The following is a 17,758-nucleotide window of genomic DNA, read 5'->3' on the forward strand; positions in this document are numbered from 1 at the left end:
TTTTCAATTCAAAAGCTCCAGTGATTGATCATGATAAAGGGAGTGTACCCAATGCACATCAGAAAGACATATATAGGAGCCCAGACCAGAATATATGCACAAGAAACGGAGTATGCAAGACAATGATGTTGACCAATCACAGGCCTGGAACAAAACAATGGGTCAAGACAAAGATAGGCATGATAAACCGACCGAGAGAAAGCATAGCTTAGAGGTCATGACAGATGACGGAGCAATGATCTTGATTTACACATGGCGCCTGTTTGCCAGGTTTTCACCACGGTACTTGCCCAAAGCGCCTATTTACCAGGTTTTCACTAGAGAGCGAATCATTTTTCTTTTTTTTGTGCTCTTTTTCACTTTTTCTTTTTTCCCTTTTTTTTGTGTATTTTTTTGCTTTTTTGCTTTTTTTTTTGTATTTTTTTGCTTTTTTGCTTTTTTTGGTATTTTTTCAGGATCATACTTGAAGAAGTGCTGATAGAAAATTATGCCTAGTACTTGTGAAGGTGCATGCTATTGACAGGATCAGACAAAGGTTCACCTTCTGGAGTGGCAAGCTGATATGCCCCCGAGCCATAGGCTGCAGTCACTATGAAAGGCCCAACCCAATTAGGTTCAAACTTACCTTTGATGATGTCAGTAGACTGTGCATTCTTAGGGTTTGCCTTTAAAACTAGATCTCCCACTTCGAAGTGTCGCCCTTTGACCTTCTTATTATAAGAGCGACGGAGACGATTTTGATATGCTTGCAAATGTGACAGGGTTGTCTGACGTTTCTCATCTAACATCTCAAGCTGATGCAATCGAGAGACTCTGTGCGTCTCATCATCAATCAGATGTTGCAAGGAAACACGCAAGGAAGGAATCTCCACTTCCAAGGGTAAAATGGCTTCCGCACCATACACCAAGGAATAAGGTGTTGCGCCAGTAGGTGTGCGGATAGAAGTGCGATAGGCCCATAGTGTTCGATTCAATTGAACATGCCAATCTCGACCAGCGTCATTGACAACCTTTTTCAGGATCTTGATAATGGTTTTATTTGATGCTTCGACTTGACCATTACCCTGTGGATAGTATGGACTGGAGAAACGGTGTTGGATATGAAACTTTTCACAGAGTTCCTTGACATCTTTATTCTTGAAGGGACGACCATTATCTGTGACTATGGAAAGGGGAACCCCATACCGGCATGTGATATAATTAAATAGGAATTTTGAAATTTGTACACCAGTGATATAGGTCATGGGGATAGCCTCGATCCATTTTGTAAAATACTCTGTGGCTATAATGATAAACTTGTGTCCATTTGCAGATGTCGGGTGAATCTTGCCAATAAGATCCAATCCCCATTGAGAAAAAGGCCATGGAGATATAATAGAATGAAGCTCTTGGGCTGGTGCATAAATGTAGTTTCCATGAATCTGGCATTTGTAGCACTTCTTAACAAAATCATGAACATCTTTTTCCAGAGTGGGCCAATAATACCCAGCACGAATCAACTTTTTGGCTAAGCTCAGACCATTGAAATGGCCCCCACATATACCATCGTGAACCTCGTGTAAAGTCATTTGTGCTTCGTCAAAATTCAAACACCTGAGGAGGGTATGGTCAAAGGAACGACGGTAAAGGGTGTCAGCAATGATGACATATTTGGCTGTCTGTCAGATGAAGGCTCAGTGTTGGTTAGCGGAAAGGTTAGGTGGTAAGGTTTGGGATTTCAAATATTGATATACATCATTGTACCATGGGGAGTTGGAACCAACAAGAACGCACATCACATCTGCTGTCAGAATGTCAAAAGAAGGAACAAGCAACTGTTCGACCAAAAACTCACATTTGCCCATATTGTGGGGCATATTTAACATGGAAGCGATCGTAGCCATTGCATCTGCCAACTTGTTTTGCATTCTTGGAACTTGACTGAAATGGATAGCCGTGAATTTTGTTTTGAAGAAATCTACCATATGCTTATAGGGAATAAGCTTTTCATCTTTTGTTTCATAGTCATCATTCACTTGTCGGATGACTAATTGAGAATCTCCATAGACTTGCAAATGTGTGATATTCTAGTGGACCGCTACTCGGAGTCCTGTGACCAGTGCTTCATACTCTGCAATGTTATTGGTACAATGAAAAGTTATTCTATAGGACTTGGGAATAGCATCACCTTGGGGGGTGACAAACAAGATGCCTGCTCTGGACCCAAACTTGGTATGGGATCCATCAAAGTATAGCTTCCATTCATTAGAAGATGTGAGAGCAAAGATTGATTCATCTAGAAAATCGGTCAACATGGGATGATCATTAGAAATAGGAGCCTCTGCAAGTTGATCTGCTATGACTTGCCCTTTTATCGCCTTTCGCTCCATATACTCAATGTCAAATTCACTGAGGATCATAACCCACTTTGCTAGGCGACCAGTCAAAGCTACTCTGCTAAGCAAGTATTTTAGGGGATCAATTTTTGCAACCAGCAATGTTTGGTGATTTAACATATAGTGTCGGAGCTTCTGTGTTGCAAATACCACTGCTAAGCAAGCCCGTTCAATAGTTGAATAATTCAGCTCATAGCCTACTAGTGTCCGGCTGATATAAGATTGGCTCGCTCTTTACCGTTCTCATCCTGTTGGGCCAAGAGAACTCCTAGTGTCGTTTCAGTTGCAGAAATATACAATATAAATGGCTTTCTTTCTATAGGAGGCATTAGAATAGGCGGCGACAGCAAATAGTCCTTGAGAGCTCGAAAGGCTGATTGACATTGCTCAGTCCATTTAAAAGCAACACCTTTATGCAATAGATGCTGGAATGGATGACATTTGTCGGCCAACTATGCTATGAAGCGATGGATTGACTGTAGCTTTCCTTGTAGACTTCTTAGTTGATGGAGATTAGCAGGAGGAGGCATATCCATTATTGCTTTAACCTTGGCAGGGTCGACTTCAATGCCTCTGTGAGAAATAATGTACCATAGTAATTTGCCAGCTGTGACACCAAAGACACACTTCTTTGGATTGATTCTGAGCTTGTAAGTCTCCATTCGGTCAAAGATTGGGCCCAGGATGGCTAAATGACTATCTCTTATGACAGATTTGCATAATAAGTCATCAACATAGTCCTCCATCAAAGTATGCAAGAAATCATGAAAAATTGTCGTCATCGCTCTTTGATATGTTGCGCCTACATTTTTAAGACCAAAGGGCATCACATTCCAACAATAGGTACCCCAAGCACATGTGAATGCAGTCTTATGTTGATCTTCAGGAGCAATGCGAATTTGGTTATAGCCGGAGAAACCATCCATCAATGAGAGCATCTCATATCTAGCAGTCATGTCAACTATGATGTCGATATTTGGCAATGGAAAATCATCTTTAGGCCATGCTTTATTGAGATCCCTAAAATCTATATAGATTTTGATGCCCCCAGTTACTTTGCTAACTGGTACCAAATTTGAAATCCAGTCTGCATAATCGATGGGTCTGATAAAGCCCACATCCAGTAATTTTTTCAGTTCTACCTTGACCAAAAGAGCCACCTAGGGATGCATCTTTCTAAGTTTTTGTTTAATAGGCTTGGCATCTACTTTTAATGGCAAGTGATGAAGGACTAATTCTGGATCTAGGCCAGGCATATCTGCATAGGACCATGCAAAGCTGATCTTCTTCTTAAGAAAGAAATTGACAAAATCTATCTTTTCCTATTTTGATAGAGAAGCAGCAAAATGAATGACCTTAGGGTTGTCAAGTGTACCCAAATTGATTTCCTTGATCATTTCCACAAGCAATGTTGATTTATCCTAACTTGATAGGGGTATGTCCACTCTTCCACCTTTGGGCGCCTCAGAGAGGTTTTCACCCCCAAGTACGTCTTTTATTTTTACTTTTGTATGATCAGAGAGTGCCTTACAGTTTTCACTTAAAGTCCTATTCTTTTGACTTTGTATTTTTTCTTTTCTTTTTTCATTTTGATGACTGGAAGATGGAGTTGACTCCCCAAAATATGCTTTGGAATCTAGGTCAATAGAAAATCCTGCCTTATGATCACCTTGTGGTATGCCTTCCTGTAGTCCAAGGAATTCAACAATTGCTTCGTCATTTTGAAAACAGTCCAATGTGAGTGGTTCTTGTTGGTCATGTTGGATAAGCTGGGGATAGACGAGGGGCATGTCATCATCAGTTTTAAGGAGAGAGAGGACTGAGATGGTAAAGATGTAAACATCTATGGTATCACTGTCTAAACTAGTTGTATCTGATTCAGAGCTTGGATCCCAGAATGACTCTATCCAAGCATTAGGACATGTTTGTCTTCCATAGGCAAATTATCAGGGTCAAGGAAAATATTGTCAAGGGCATAGGAGCTAGAAGAAAAGGAACTCCACTCCCATTCATTGGAATCAGTTTCAGGTCAGGTATCCTCAGGTGTCATTTCATCATCAGAGTCACGTCCTTTTCCACACGTGGTCACTTTGGTAGATGAGGATCCAATTCGCAATGGTACAAAACCTAACCCTAAAGTTGGAGGTCGCCTCTTGGGTATAACAGGTTCTAGCCTTCCATTCTTGTTCAGGCCCAAGCCACTATAGCCGTCATATCCTTTCTTTTGCAGCATAGTAAATCCTTTGCCGTACAGTTCCACTGGCAACCTGACAGGTGGGGTCTTAGTTGGAACCTTATAAAGCCAATCTATGACATCATCATCTAAAGTTTCTTTGTCAAGTTCACCCCATCTTGTAAATGTAGTGGGAGGCTGATATTGAATAACTACCTTAGGTTCCGTTTGCACCAAATGTGGTTTGCCATATGATTTTGGAGATATTGGTAAATTCCTGATGAGGAATGTTTGATCCATTGAATATTCTCCGCATCCTTGGTCCTGTATCTTCAATTTTCCTTTGACAGCATCTAACAATTCATTAGGATCCACATAACTATGTGATTTGGCCTCTCTATTGACGGGGACTTGTTGTTGAGGGGTATCCTTTAGAGTAGCACAAAATTGAAATGGATTAGGATCTCCTAGAATTGTTATCTCAGTTCCATTGTAAGGATATTTTAAACATTGATGATAGGTGGATGGAACTGCTTTCATTGCATGGATCCATGGACGGCCAAGAATCATATTGTAAGGGAGATTGAGGTCTAGGACCTATAGGAAAGTATTTTCTGTCACTGGACCGACTCTGATAGGCAATGTAATTATCCCTTTGGATGGGCGCTCAGCATCATCATATGCTTTGATTGTTATTCTTTTGGAACCATCAATGTCATTTTCTATATAACCAAGACCAATGACCACTCTCAAGGTACAAATATTAAGACCCGCTCCGCCATCTATCAAGACTCGTCGGATTTTGCAATTATGGACAAAGACTTCAAGGTGTAAAGGATCATTATGAGGGAGCTTATCAGGTGAGATATCATTATCAGAAAATGCGACATTTTGGGAAATAGCTAGATGTCCAATTCGGGCTTGAAACTGGTCAACATCAATGTCTATCGGGACAGTGGACTCAATTAAAGCTTTATCTAAAACTGCACAATGCATGGGGGACATTTTCAACAACTCGAGGATTGATATTTGTGCAGGTGTCTTTCCTAGATGATCCAAGAGATTGTACTGACTTGTAGGAGTGGGTTTGGAAGGAACTGCAGGAGCTCCTTTCAGGACTATTTTGGATCGACGAGTGGTGACTACGCAAGAAGGATCTTGTCCGTTAAATCTTAGGGTGGAAACATACTCATTTGATGCGCGAAAACAATTGATGACATTATTATAACCAGTATTTGCATAATTTATTGTTTGGGTAGAGTTTGAAGAAGATGCTTTACCCTTGTCATGATCAAGCAAAGGAGTTTTGAAAATGGTATGATCAGTGTTAGAGGTCGCATGGGGTGGATCTACCTCAATTACTCCTTACTCTAACAAGTCTTGAATCAGATGTTTCAATTGAAAACATGATGCAGTTTTATGTCGTTTGGACCGATGGTATTCACTATAGGCATTATCATTCCACCAATGCAGCTTTACCACAGGTTTTGCCTTGATATCTGGTAGCTTGATAAATTTTTCTTGTATTAATTGTTTCATTACTGATTCAATAGGCTCTCCCAATGGTGTAAATTGTCGAGGAGGCTTATCCCGCGATCGGAAAGGTTTGCGTTGTTGGTATTGTTGCTGGCCTTGTTGTTGATTATATTGTTGAGTGTATTGTTGAGTATGTTGTTGTTGAGTAACATTGCTCATTGGCGTTTGATTTTGTTCCATAGTTGACATCTTAGGAACACCCAATTTCTTGATTGTGAATGGGAGTTGATTTGAATTTACCGCTCTTGCATCAACAACTCCATCATTAGTGGCATTCTTGTTCTTATACCAAAATCTATTTCTGTCCCCTGAATTGTTCATGTTGTCACTGTCTTTGTTAAGCTTAATGATTCCCTTGGCTACAAGAGTAGTTTCAATGTTCATCCCCTTCTTAATGAGTTTCTCTATAGTACTGAGACTTTTCAATTTTAGTTCATACATCATTTCTAGGACCAAATTTTGGATAAACAGATTCACTTGTTGTTCTTCAGGTATATCTAGGGAAGAATGACCATACAAGCTTCGCCATCATTGCAAGAAAGTCACTAATGGTTCACCTTGCTTTTGCTTGGTGTTGCATAAATCTGACATGGTCACGTCACTGTTGATGTTGAATGCAAAGTGAGATATAAACTTTTGAGCCAATTCAGACCAAGTCTTTATATTTCCTGGCAGATGCGAATACCAATCCATGGCTTGTCCCATGAGACTTCGTGCAAATAATCGCATTAAATACATCTCCTCATCGCTCACTTCAGTACATGCCGTGAAAAATGCTCGAATGTGATCTTTTGGATTGCCATTCCCTTTATATTTCTCAAAATTAGGTGCTTCAAAATGCTTAGGGAATGGAGGCATGTATAAGCTCTTGTCAAATGGATTAGGACATAAATCCTGATCTGTATACAATTTCTTTGTTCCTTTAGTTTCTAATGTGTCAACTTTTTGTTGCAACTTCTCAAGCTATTGCGCAATTGTATCAGATTTTGGAGGTCCATCATTAATCCTGGTGGGTACTCTTTGTCGATACATCGTGTTTCTGATCGGTTGTTGATGCTCTGAAATGGCTGTTTTTGGTGTCTATGGCATATAATGTTCGTGGTACATCTCTTGTTGTTGTGGTTGTGCCATGCCTTGATATCGACTTTGTTGTTGTACTTCTTGGAGCCTAGGTTGATATTGCAATTGAGTAGGTTGTTGATATTGCATAGGCGCCAATTGCAGTTGTGAAGTATGATAGCTTGTTTGCCTTGGCATATATTGAGGCACATGTTGTTGTTGAGGCTGACGAATCAGAATTTTCTAACTTTGTGCCAATTGTTGTTGCGGTGTATATCCCATCATTTGCAAAAAAAATTGTTTGGGTGGTTTTTGTTGGTTCTCCTTAAGATGGGGTATGGCACTTGCATTAACTTGCTATGTTGTTTGTCCAATCCATTGTGATGATTGCAAGTTTGCATTAACTTGTAATGGGGCAGAAGGCGCTGCAATTTGTTGTCGAATGTGGTATTGTTGTTGTTGTACATTGCTTGTTTGCACATTCGATTGTACCTTTTGTGTATTACTCAATTGTTGCAACAATTGTTGTTGGTGCAAACCACTATCCATAGCTCTTTGTGTCGCCATTATTGAAGGATCTGTCGCAATAGTGTTTGGCAAATATATTGAGCTTAACGGGATATAAGAACTTTGATGCATCGTGGAATTATTTTGGACATTGGTGATATCAGGCATTCCAGTCGTGAAGCTTTCTTGAATCTTAGATTTTGATCCAATTTTATGCATGTAAGGAATCACTTCTTGTTGAGGGATAGTTGTCAATATTTGTGTGGTCTTCATTTGATCTTGTGTTACAGGTGTTGTGTTGAATAATGGATTATTTATTGTCTCAAATGGTGACTTTTGAGGAATAGTCATTGTCAATGCCTTTGAAGCACATTTACTCATCAAGGTAGGTTGAGTTTCTTGTTGCATATTTTCTTCATTTGGATGCGGAGAGAAACTTAACAGCTCACCGCCTTGTTGTTTTTGCACATTGATTTTCTCACTTGAGGAGGTCACATTACTCATCATGTTAAGATACTTTTGTGGGAACATCTTAAAGACCTTGTTTAAGAATTTATCCATCTTTTTTGTCAACTTTGGATCTTGAAGGAACATATCAACATCATCAGAAGCATCGGAATCTGATGAAGAATCTGCTTGGACATTTGGATTCGTTTCTTGTTGAATACCTTGATCTGAACCAAATCCTTGCAAAAGAGTTTGTTCCTCATATAATGTTTGAGTTTGAATGTCATGTTGCAGGTGTGGTTGATTCCAATCGAAAGGTGTACTTCCTCTTGGTGTTGGTGGAACACTCCCATGTCCTGGTTTCATCGGTACAAATACTAGTTCATATAATGGAGGTGGTCCAAGTTGAACCATTCCATTTGGTGGTAATGATGTGTTTGATGAACCTTCAATTTGTACTGTTTGACTGGTTTGAAATTGTGAATTTGATATGTTGTCAATGGGTTGATACGTTGGTTTGCCCATCTTCTTAGATTTTGACCTTGTTTCAACAGGCATGTCACTTATGCAAATGCAATATTTTTGAAATTTTTCAAGGACAATATATGATATGCAACTAAATTCAAACTAAATGAATGAGAATGCAACCTATGGCAAGAATGCAACCTATGTTTTTGGTTGTTTTTTGAAGATTTTGACAAACTTTTTGGAATGCAAATCTAAAAGAGACCCTTAGGAAATTGAAATGATGTCTAGACCTCAAAGGACAAAAGGACAAATGACAACGTCTCCCCTATATTCTTGGATACTAAGCTAGGTTTGACCAAATGACAATAATGACATAAAGAGAAAAGGTTTGATAAGGTCTAGACTTCTTAACAATGACTTAGGGTTTATCAAAGATTTGGATTACTCAAGTATGACAAAACCTAGTTTTAACACTATATGCAAAGGGAAAATTACTATGCAAATGACCCTAATATGATATGATAATGACCTAAGCTTGATGAAGAGACCTAGGGTATGCAAATGTGACCTAATGTTATGAGGACAAAGATGCAAATGCAAATGTATGACAATGTTGACCTAAGGCAAAACCTAAGGTTGAATTATGAAATGGTGTTACTCTAATACAAGAGGACACATGCAAATGGATAACCCTTATTGATATGCAAAGGAGTATGACTTAGGTGAAACCTAACCTTGGTACTTGACAATGAACTTTGCAAAATGCAACCTAGGATGAACCTAAATCTAAGTGATATGAATGTTGAGACAAGATTTTGAACAATGTTTGACAACCATGTTTGAAGATGTTTTTGAATTTTGTTGGATGAATGTCTCTTGTGTTTAACATTGTTTTGAATCAATTTGTCTTGCTTTTGAAATGAGATGCAATTCAACTTTTGACAAGCAAAGAAGACAAGATATTTCAACTTAGACTCAAGACAATCATGCTGATTCACACATTTCTTATGGTAGGCAAGGACAGTAGGTACTTGAGAGGTAGACTCGTTATGAGATTCAAGGAGAATACATAGATTCTTGACCCCACGGGCTCCCCTCCACGGCACTCACTTCTCAGGGCAGCCAAGCATTAGTCCCCATGGAAATCTCCCCATCGCAAACTTAGTATCTCTTCCAAGTATCTGAACTTGTCCTTCTCAAGCAACTAGAAGGATTTTTGGCCTCTAAATACAAGGTGTTTAGTAAGGATTTCTGTTAAGCGTTACTCCTTGGTGTCACGCAAGCGTGATTGAGACATTAAGCCCACCAAGATACCAAACAAATGTAGTCATGCAAGCACGATTTAGACCGTGAGGCCCTACTTAGATGTTGATATGAGAAAGAGTTCAAGGGTCATCAGTTCCCAAGTAACTACAATTCCCACATAACCCTTCCTTCAAAGCTTTCGCCCATCAGGTATTTGTTTATAGTGAGTTAGAATGCCAAGGTATTCTAGCCGTACTCACTTTGGGTCGTTCCCTTCTCACGATTGTCACTTGCTTGCAAAAGCAAATGGTCAGGAAGGCAGGCCCTCTAAAGGTGACACACAATCAAAAACATGAGCATGGTATCGAAGATCTGGATTTCTAATCACCCTAAGAAGGATGAGAGCAAATTTGGGAATTTAGGAGAAATTAGAAAATTAAGTTAGAAATCATCCTTCTGATCACCCTAAGAAGGATGATTTCTAATTTCCTATCGATCAATTGGCCTCTTTTCTGCATGTTTCCGGCCAATTCCTCGAGGGGGCAGGCATATGTCATTGTCAGTATCTGGGGAATTTTCATTATTGTTCTTTGAAACAACGCTCAGAATCGCATTGTCTCAAAGAGGGGCAAAATGTAGACGTCTAAAAATGGTCAACGCTTGCGGAGTCATACTTTAACATTTGCGCATTGCCTTATTTTAGGGTTTTTGCATCGCATTAACATTTCTCCTATGTCACGCACTTGGTCTTTATCATTTGCGAACATCGACTCCTTCTTCTGCATTCTTCATTTATCTCGCTCTCGAATTTGGTCTTGTCGATAACAATATTTGTCATGATTTTGGTCGGTCTTATCTTGTCGCATCAATGTGCGTATTCATTTGTCATTATTTTGGACATCGTCAATCCTAATTAGGGTTTTGTCCTCCTATCGATCTTGTCATCTTGCGATCGATTTGTCATCGATCGTTGTCATTTTCAATCTTGTCATCTGGTAATCAATTTGTCATTGATCATTGTTCTCTTTGTCAATTTTGTCATTTTGCGATCGGTTTGTCATCGATCATCGTCTTTCTCAATTGTGTCAATTTGGATCAATTAGTCATTGTTCCTCATCAATTGGCGCATTCATCAATCAAATCATTTATCAAGTCAGAATCATGATCAAATCGAATCGACGTCAATTATCTTTTGTCAGGACCTAATTGTCATTCTTGCATTTTATAATTCATCTTTTAGGGTTTCATGATTTTATTCATTTAACCCTGTTTGACATTTCCCCCTCTAGGATTAATAAATTATTTATTTATCCTAGGTATTCGTGTCACAATTAAATGTTTAATTTAATTAGCTAACTAATTATTCCTCCTTTTGTGAATTAATTAATAAATGACAAATTATTAATTGATTTACCTAATTTCTCCTAATTTCCTAATTTTTCATCAATTTCTAAATTCCCTCTTTGTGAATTAATTAATAAATGAAAAATTATTAATTAATTCACTAAATTCCTATTTTCCTCATTTTCTAATTTCCTAATTCCTATTTTCCTCATTTTCTAATTTCCTAATTCCTATTTGTCCTCATTTTCTAATTTCCTAATTCCTAATTTCCTCATTTTCTAATTTCCTAATTCCTATTTTCCAATTTTCTAGTTTTCCTAATTTCTAATTCAATTTCCTCCTATTTTTGTAAATTAATTAATGAATGAGAAATTATTAATTAATTTTACCTAATTTTCATCAATTGCATAATTTCCAAGTCATTATTTCCAACTTAATTTTCTAATTTCTCCTAAATTCCTAAATGTCTATTTCTATTTCAAATTCTTGTCATAAATCCTTCCATAGAAATTTGTCATAAATTGTCATAAATCGTCATAAATCCTTGCATAGCAATTTGTCATACACATGTCATAATTTTGCTATTCTTGATTTGAATTTCCATTCGAATCATTTTCATGCTAATCTTGTTTTTTCTCCAATTTATCTATAAATTGGATGAATTTCTTCAATCAAGACTAATCACATTATCGAACTAATCACTTTGTCGAATCAATCACGCTTCGAGTATTCTTGCGCTATCATCTTTTCTACTTGCTTTCATCTCAGGTTTATGCACTTGAAGGTGAGATCCACAAACAAAAGCTATTTGAAGAAGAAAGAAGGACAATGGAGCCACATGAAGGAGATATTCAGATCTGCATTTGGTTTGCTTAGCTTTTAATCTTGAATGTTTTGCTTTCATGTCTTTATTGAGTGTGTTTAGGATTGATCATTGCATTTAAGCTTTTGTGATTGAGCTATGACTAATATTGAATTGCTTGTGATGATTTCCGATTTCCTATGCTACACTGAGATAAATTTCTCAGATTCTTCAAGGCATCTGATCAATCGGTTCTGCTCCACAATTGCAGCATTCTTGAATAACTTGTATTCATTTCTCACTTTACTAATCTCCTCAAGTGTATTTACAAGTTCTCCTGAAAGATCAACTTCTGCTTCATCTTCCTCTTCCCCTTCACTATCAATGCCAAACACATCTTGTCGGTAGGAGTGATCTGCATGATTATTCATAGATGTATGTCTCTCATCCTCTGATTCTTGAGCCATGAAGAGGTGAGTTCCTCTTCATCATTAGTGTGGCTACTAATAGATCTATCTTCATCATCTGTAGATGCATGAGTTGTATTTCTCATCTTTTCTTCACAAACTACTTGTGCAGTAGTAGGCTCATTTCCATAGAGTTTCTTCAATCTATTCGATAATCTTTTTGTTGATCTCCATCTGTCCACCTATGAGGAGACATCATTTGATAACCCATAGAGTATAGCCTTCATTTCTACATCATTACACTAGTTTCTTCTTTCAACATCTGAATCAGTGGGAGGACGGATTTTACTAGGGCAGCCATTTACAACAGACATCCAGACATCATACCCTAGAGAGAATAAGTGAACTTCCATTCTACAGCTCCAAATGCAATAGTTTGAACCATCAAATACCAGAGTTGGGATTGGAACTAAATAGGCCATTGTGTCCTTAAGCTATATTCTACCCAAGATAGAGAAATCTTATCAACTCGGAACCTAGGCTCTGATACCATTTGTAAGACATAATGTGCCATTGAGAAGGGGGTGAAATAATGCTTAACAAATTTTTCCCTTTAACTATCCTATGTGTGTATACTGGTTATCAGATCTAACACAAAGCAGACTTACTGGTGTTGGCATTATGTGAACCGGTATGAGGAAATAATGATATTGTATGTTGTCATTGATGTCAATATGTGATATGATGTGAACCGGCATATGTGATATGTGAGAAGAGAGAACCAGCATATGTGTGAACCGGTATATATGCCAAACTAAAGCGGTATATTTGTTCAAGGTGAACCGACATGTAGTTATGGGAACTGACACATGGAAGCATTGTATGACTACCGGTTGGTAGGTAGTTTCCACTTTAGGATTTCTGGTTGGAGTACCCCAAGCCTGTGTGACTCAATCGGTGATCTTTGTGTGATGAGTTAGCAGTATAACAAAGAATAGACCGTGTTGCCACGTAAGCCCTATGCACGTGAAGGATCTTGCATGAAGAAGACTATCCCTATCCACCTTGGGAATGTGCGAAGTTTGTCAAACGGTGATAATGCGTGATGGGTTATTAGCCGCCATGAAATCGGTGGATAATGGATGATGGAGAATGTCTTGAGATCGATTCAAGACTGTTGCATTTAATGCAGTATGATTCAATGGTCAGGATTGAACCGTTTGAATTGCTTAACCTACTAGGTTTAGGGTTTAGGGTTTTTGCTACCGACCTGTCTGTTTCCTATAAGGTCGATGTTGTGTTTGTTTCTAAAGTTGTTAGCAAAATTTGTATGTGTGTATCCAAGGGAAGTAATACTCGATTCCTATCAGACCAAAGGAGAGAAGAGATACCTGTAAAGTGAATGTGTAGAAGGTGAAGAGGAGCCAAAATGGATTTGCATTAGGATTGAGTGTTGTTACCAGATCATTGTAATTCCTGTTGATCTTTAACCACCTCAACAGTTGTGAAATCCCTTAACAGGGTAGCCTTAACCGGCTTGATACAAATCCTTTAACAGGGTAACTTGAAGTTATTGAGTTCTGGGAAGCTATAGAGCTCTGGAGATCCTTTAGCTATTGAGTTCTTGAAATCCTATAACAAGGTAACCCTAACCAGGTTTAACCCTTAACCAGGTGATCCCTATCAGGATCGGTTCCTAGCAGAACCTATTGTAATGTCTTTAACCAGACAAGGCTCCTAACAGAGCGGACTTCTAAACAGTTCAAAAGCAGCTTGTGGGTATTCATCCCCACTATGGTTTTTCCTAGTTGGGTTTCCACGTGAAACATATGTGTCATGTGCGGTGCTTTTATCTTGTGATGCTTTGTTATTACCTGTTAAGCATATGATGGTTTTGTGTTTTATGCCTGTCTATAAAACATATTGAACTAACTATTATGAAGATTTGATGATAGTTTATCTATTCATGCATGAGGGTGTAATGGTGCTATAGTATTGAGCTAAGAAGAAAGCTAAGTGAGTAACCAGTTTATGATTTTTTTAGTTGTTCTGGGTCTTACCAGTTGCACTCTGTTTTAACCAGTGTCACTGCTTGCCAGTCATTTGGAGTATTTGCTGTCAAATCGGTTTTGGATTGTATTTTGTCTGTACTGATTCACCCCCCCTCTTAGTACCAGTTTGGTACTATTTGTTCATCATTGAGTTATCAATTGGTATCAAAGCACTCTAGGTCCTTTGTGTTGTAAGCTTAACCGCTTGAGGTAAAGATCCCAGTCAAATGATGAAGAGGGAAGGTCCAAAGTTTAACAGGGAAAATTTTGGTATATGGAAAGATAGGATGAAGATATTCATCAAAAGCATGGGTGCTCAACACTGGAGTTATGTTGAGAATGTCTATGTTGTCCCTACCGATGCTCTCACCAATGACCAAAAGAGAGAGATACAAGAAAATGGGCAAGTCATGGAAGCCCTTATTAGTAGTCTATCTGATATTGAGGTTATTGATGTTCAGGACAAGGTAAATCCCAAAGAGGTATGGGATGGTCTTGAAAATATCTATGGTGGTGATGAACATGTAAAACAAGCTAAGGAAGAAAGCCTGAGAGGGAAGTTTGAAGATATGCGGATGGTTGAAGGTGAGACCATCCAATAGTATGGAATAAGAATCAAAATAGTTGTTGGAGAAATCAAGAGTGCAAGTGGTAAAATAGAAGATTCCACTGTGGTAAGCAAAGTCCTGAGATCCCTATTGTCGGTCTATGCAATAAGGGTTGCTTCTATTTAGGAGCTGAGATCAATAGATAAGACTAAGGTATTCTTGGACTCCATCATAGCCAAGTTGACAACCTATGAGCTAAATAGTTTTCATGGCAGTGTTCAAAAGACTGAATCAGCTTTTAAAGCCTCTATTATACCATCCAGAAAAGGAAAAGAAGCTAGCACCAGTGGTGAACCTAGACAGAGCAGAGAAAGGGATGATGAGGAGATTCTGATGGCATTTGAAGCTCTCCTTGCCAGGAAGCTTCCTAAAGGAACCGGTAAATACAAAGGTAAGCTACCTTTGAAATGCTTTACTTGTAACCGGATAGGACATATTGCTATAAACTGTCCTAATGGTGATAACAAGGACAAACCAGAAAGGTTTAGGAAATTCAAAGGAGGAAACCAGAGAAACTGTTTTGTGGTAGTTGATGAAGGTGTCACAGATGAAGAATCAGAGGATGAAGAAAATGAAGATATTGTGTTTGTTGCTATTAAAGAAGATGTGTCAGATAAGAAGGCTCTTATCTCCTAGTTTGATAATTCCAATGAGTGGATCATTGACAGTGGTTGTTCTCACCATATGACTAGTGACCGGAGCATGTTTCTATCCTTGGAGGAGTATGATGGAGGTGTGGTTCGCTTTGGCAATGATGCACCATGCATGGTCAAAGGCAGAGGGTCCATCTCTCTGAATGGAAAGAGCAGTGCTGACAATGTGTACTGGGTTGATGGTCTCAGACACAACCTTCTAAGTGTTGCCCAGCTGAATGATAGTGGCCTCACTCTTGAATTCAAGAATGGAGTTTGCAGAATCAATGGAAAAGATGGTGAATTGGTGGCCATCGACATGCAGGCCAAAGGTAACCTATTTCATCTGAATGCAAATATAAGTATATGTCTTATGACTTCATGCAGGTATGGAGGAAGAAAGAAGAGAGTAGGACCTTGGACCAGCACTATGCATTCAATGCGCAGATGATATCTCCTAAGGCTTAAAGGAGATGCAGGACCTTAGGGGGAGTAGTACACTAGTCGTATCATTCACCCCCTTAGTGGAAGAAGACACATGGAAGAACAAGTTGTTGTCAGTATGAAGGAAGGAAATGAGAAGATAAGTGTGTGTAGTGGTTGCCTTGGCTACACACCCATAGATGAAAGATGGATCACTACAGCATGTGTCAATGGATGGAAAATTCCAATTGGGATCAGATGCAAATTGACATAAGAAATCAGAAGTTGGAGGAAGATGCTCTGGTAGTGACAATGGCCTGGTACAAGAAATAGGTATGTACAAGATGTTACCAGTAAGGATGTTACAGGTACTTGTAGGTTATGTAAGACAATAAGGTTTGAGATCATTGCATTAGCCCCAGTAGCATGGAATGAGGAGTTTATGTCTCAGGTGGTATCGGAAAATACCTAAATGATATATGATGGCCCAGTTGTTGGTTATGTATGCATGCATCCTTTGTGGACTAAGGTTTGATTTATGGCATGATGATGATGATTGACATTATGTCTAACAACTATCCAGGATCATGTCATAGGTCGTGGTGGATATAATGGAGCTAAAAGATCATCAAATGATCACATTTTCACAACTCAGCCATTATATGGTGAAGATTCTAGCTTCAGTTTCGGACCTGACCGAAAATATGGACCTGAGATATATGAATCAGGGGGATTTTAAGTGCTTATGAATCAGAACCAGCATGCTTGAACTTATGGGTGTACTGGTTGCATCAACTACAAAAGATGGAAATTATTGTAGGAATAGGAATACCCAAGAGAATTTCATGATTAAGTGTATCTACTTTCCCAATTGGTAGCACTCATAGTACAATCACATTTGATTCTTAAGAACAATTGGTATCAGAATCGTAATGAACAGTTTGACTGGAAGGTATGTTGTATTCACTGACACGTGGGCCTTCAATTTGTTTCAGTCTTGCATATGCATTAGGATTCCGGTTTGCATATACAATTGAGTACTGAGAAATTGGTGTTAGTTGGTAGTTGAGCCCTCCATTTCATCTGTTATGATTTGAGAGGATGTGATGTATGATGGTCAAAGGAGGAGATGCATCTGGATTGAGAAAAAGGGGTGTAGAAAATTGTCAATGCCCAGTAGAGACAAGGAGGAGAGAGACCCTGACATTTCCCTTTTCCATTATTATCAAAGGGGGAGAGAGATTTTGTAGTATGTCACATACTACATGTGTGAGTATCCATGGATCACATAAAGGGGGAGAGAGAATATTGTTGGCAATATAGTATTATAATAGACAATGAAAGATTGTTGGCATTTCATAAGGATATTGAGAAGGTTGTTGATGATTATGGATATAACTGATTAAGGATGTTTACTGTCTTGATATTATTATTTTGTCATTGATGTCAAGAAATTGATTTTCTAATTCAATATGATGTTGCCATATCTTGAGAAGTATGATTTGAAGAATAGAAAGATGTCGGTAAAAGACACAGAAAGAATATGATGAATAAGGTGATGAATAAGGTATTCAATGGGCAACTATTACCAAGTCAGAACCTAGTCAGTAAACCCTAAGGTTATCATTATCGGTTAATGAAGGCAGAATGTCTACTGAGTGAAGTTTAGTATTTACCGAGT

This window comes from Cryptomeria japonica, chromosome 2 (assembly GCF_030272615.1).
Source record: "Cryptomeria japonica chromosome 2, Sugi_1.0, whole genome shotgun sequence".
Classification (NCBI taxonomy): Eukaryota; Viridiplantae; Streptophyta; class Pinopsida; order Cupressales; family Cupressaceae; genus Cryptomeria; species Cryptomeria japonica.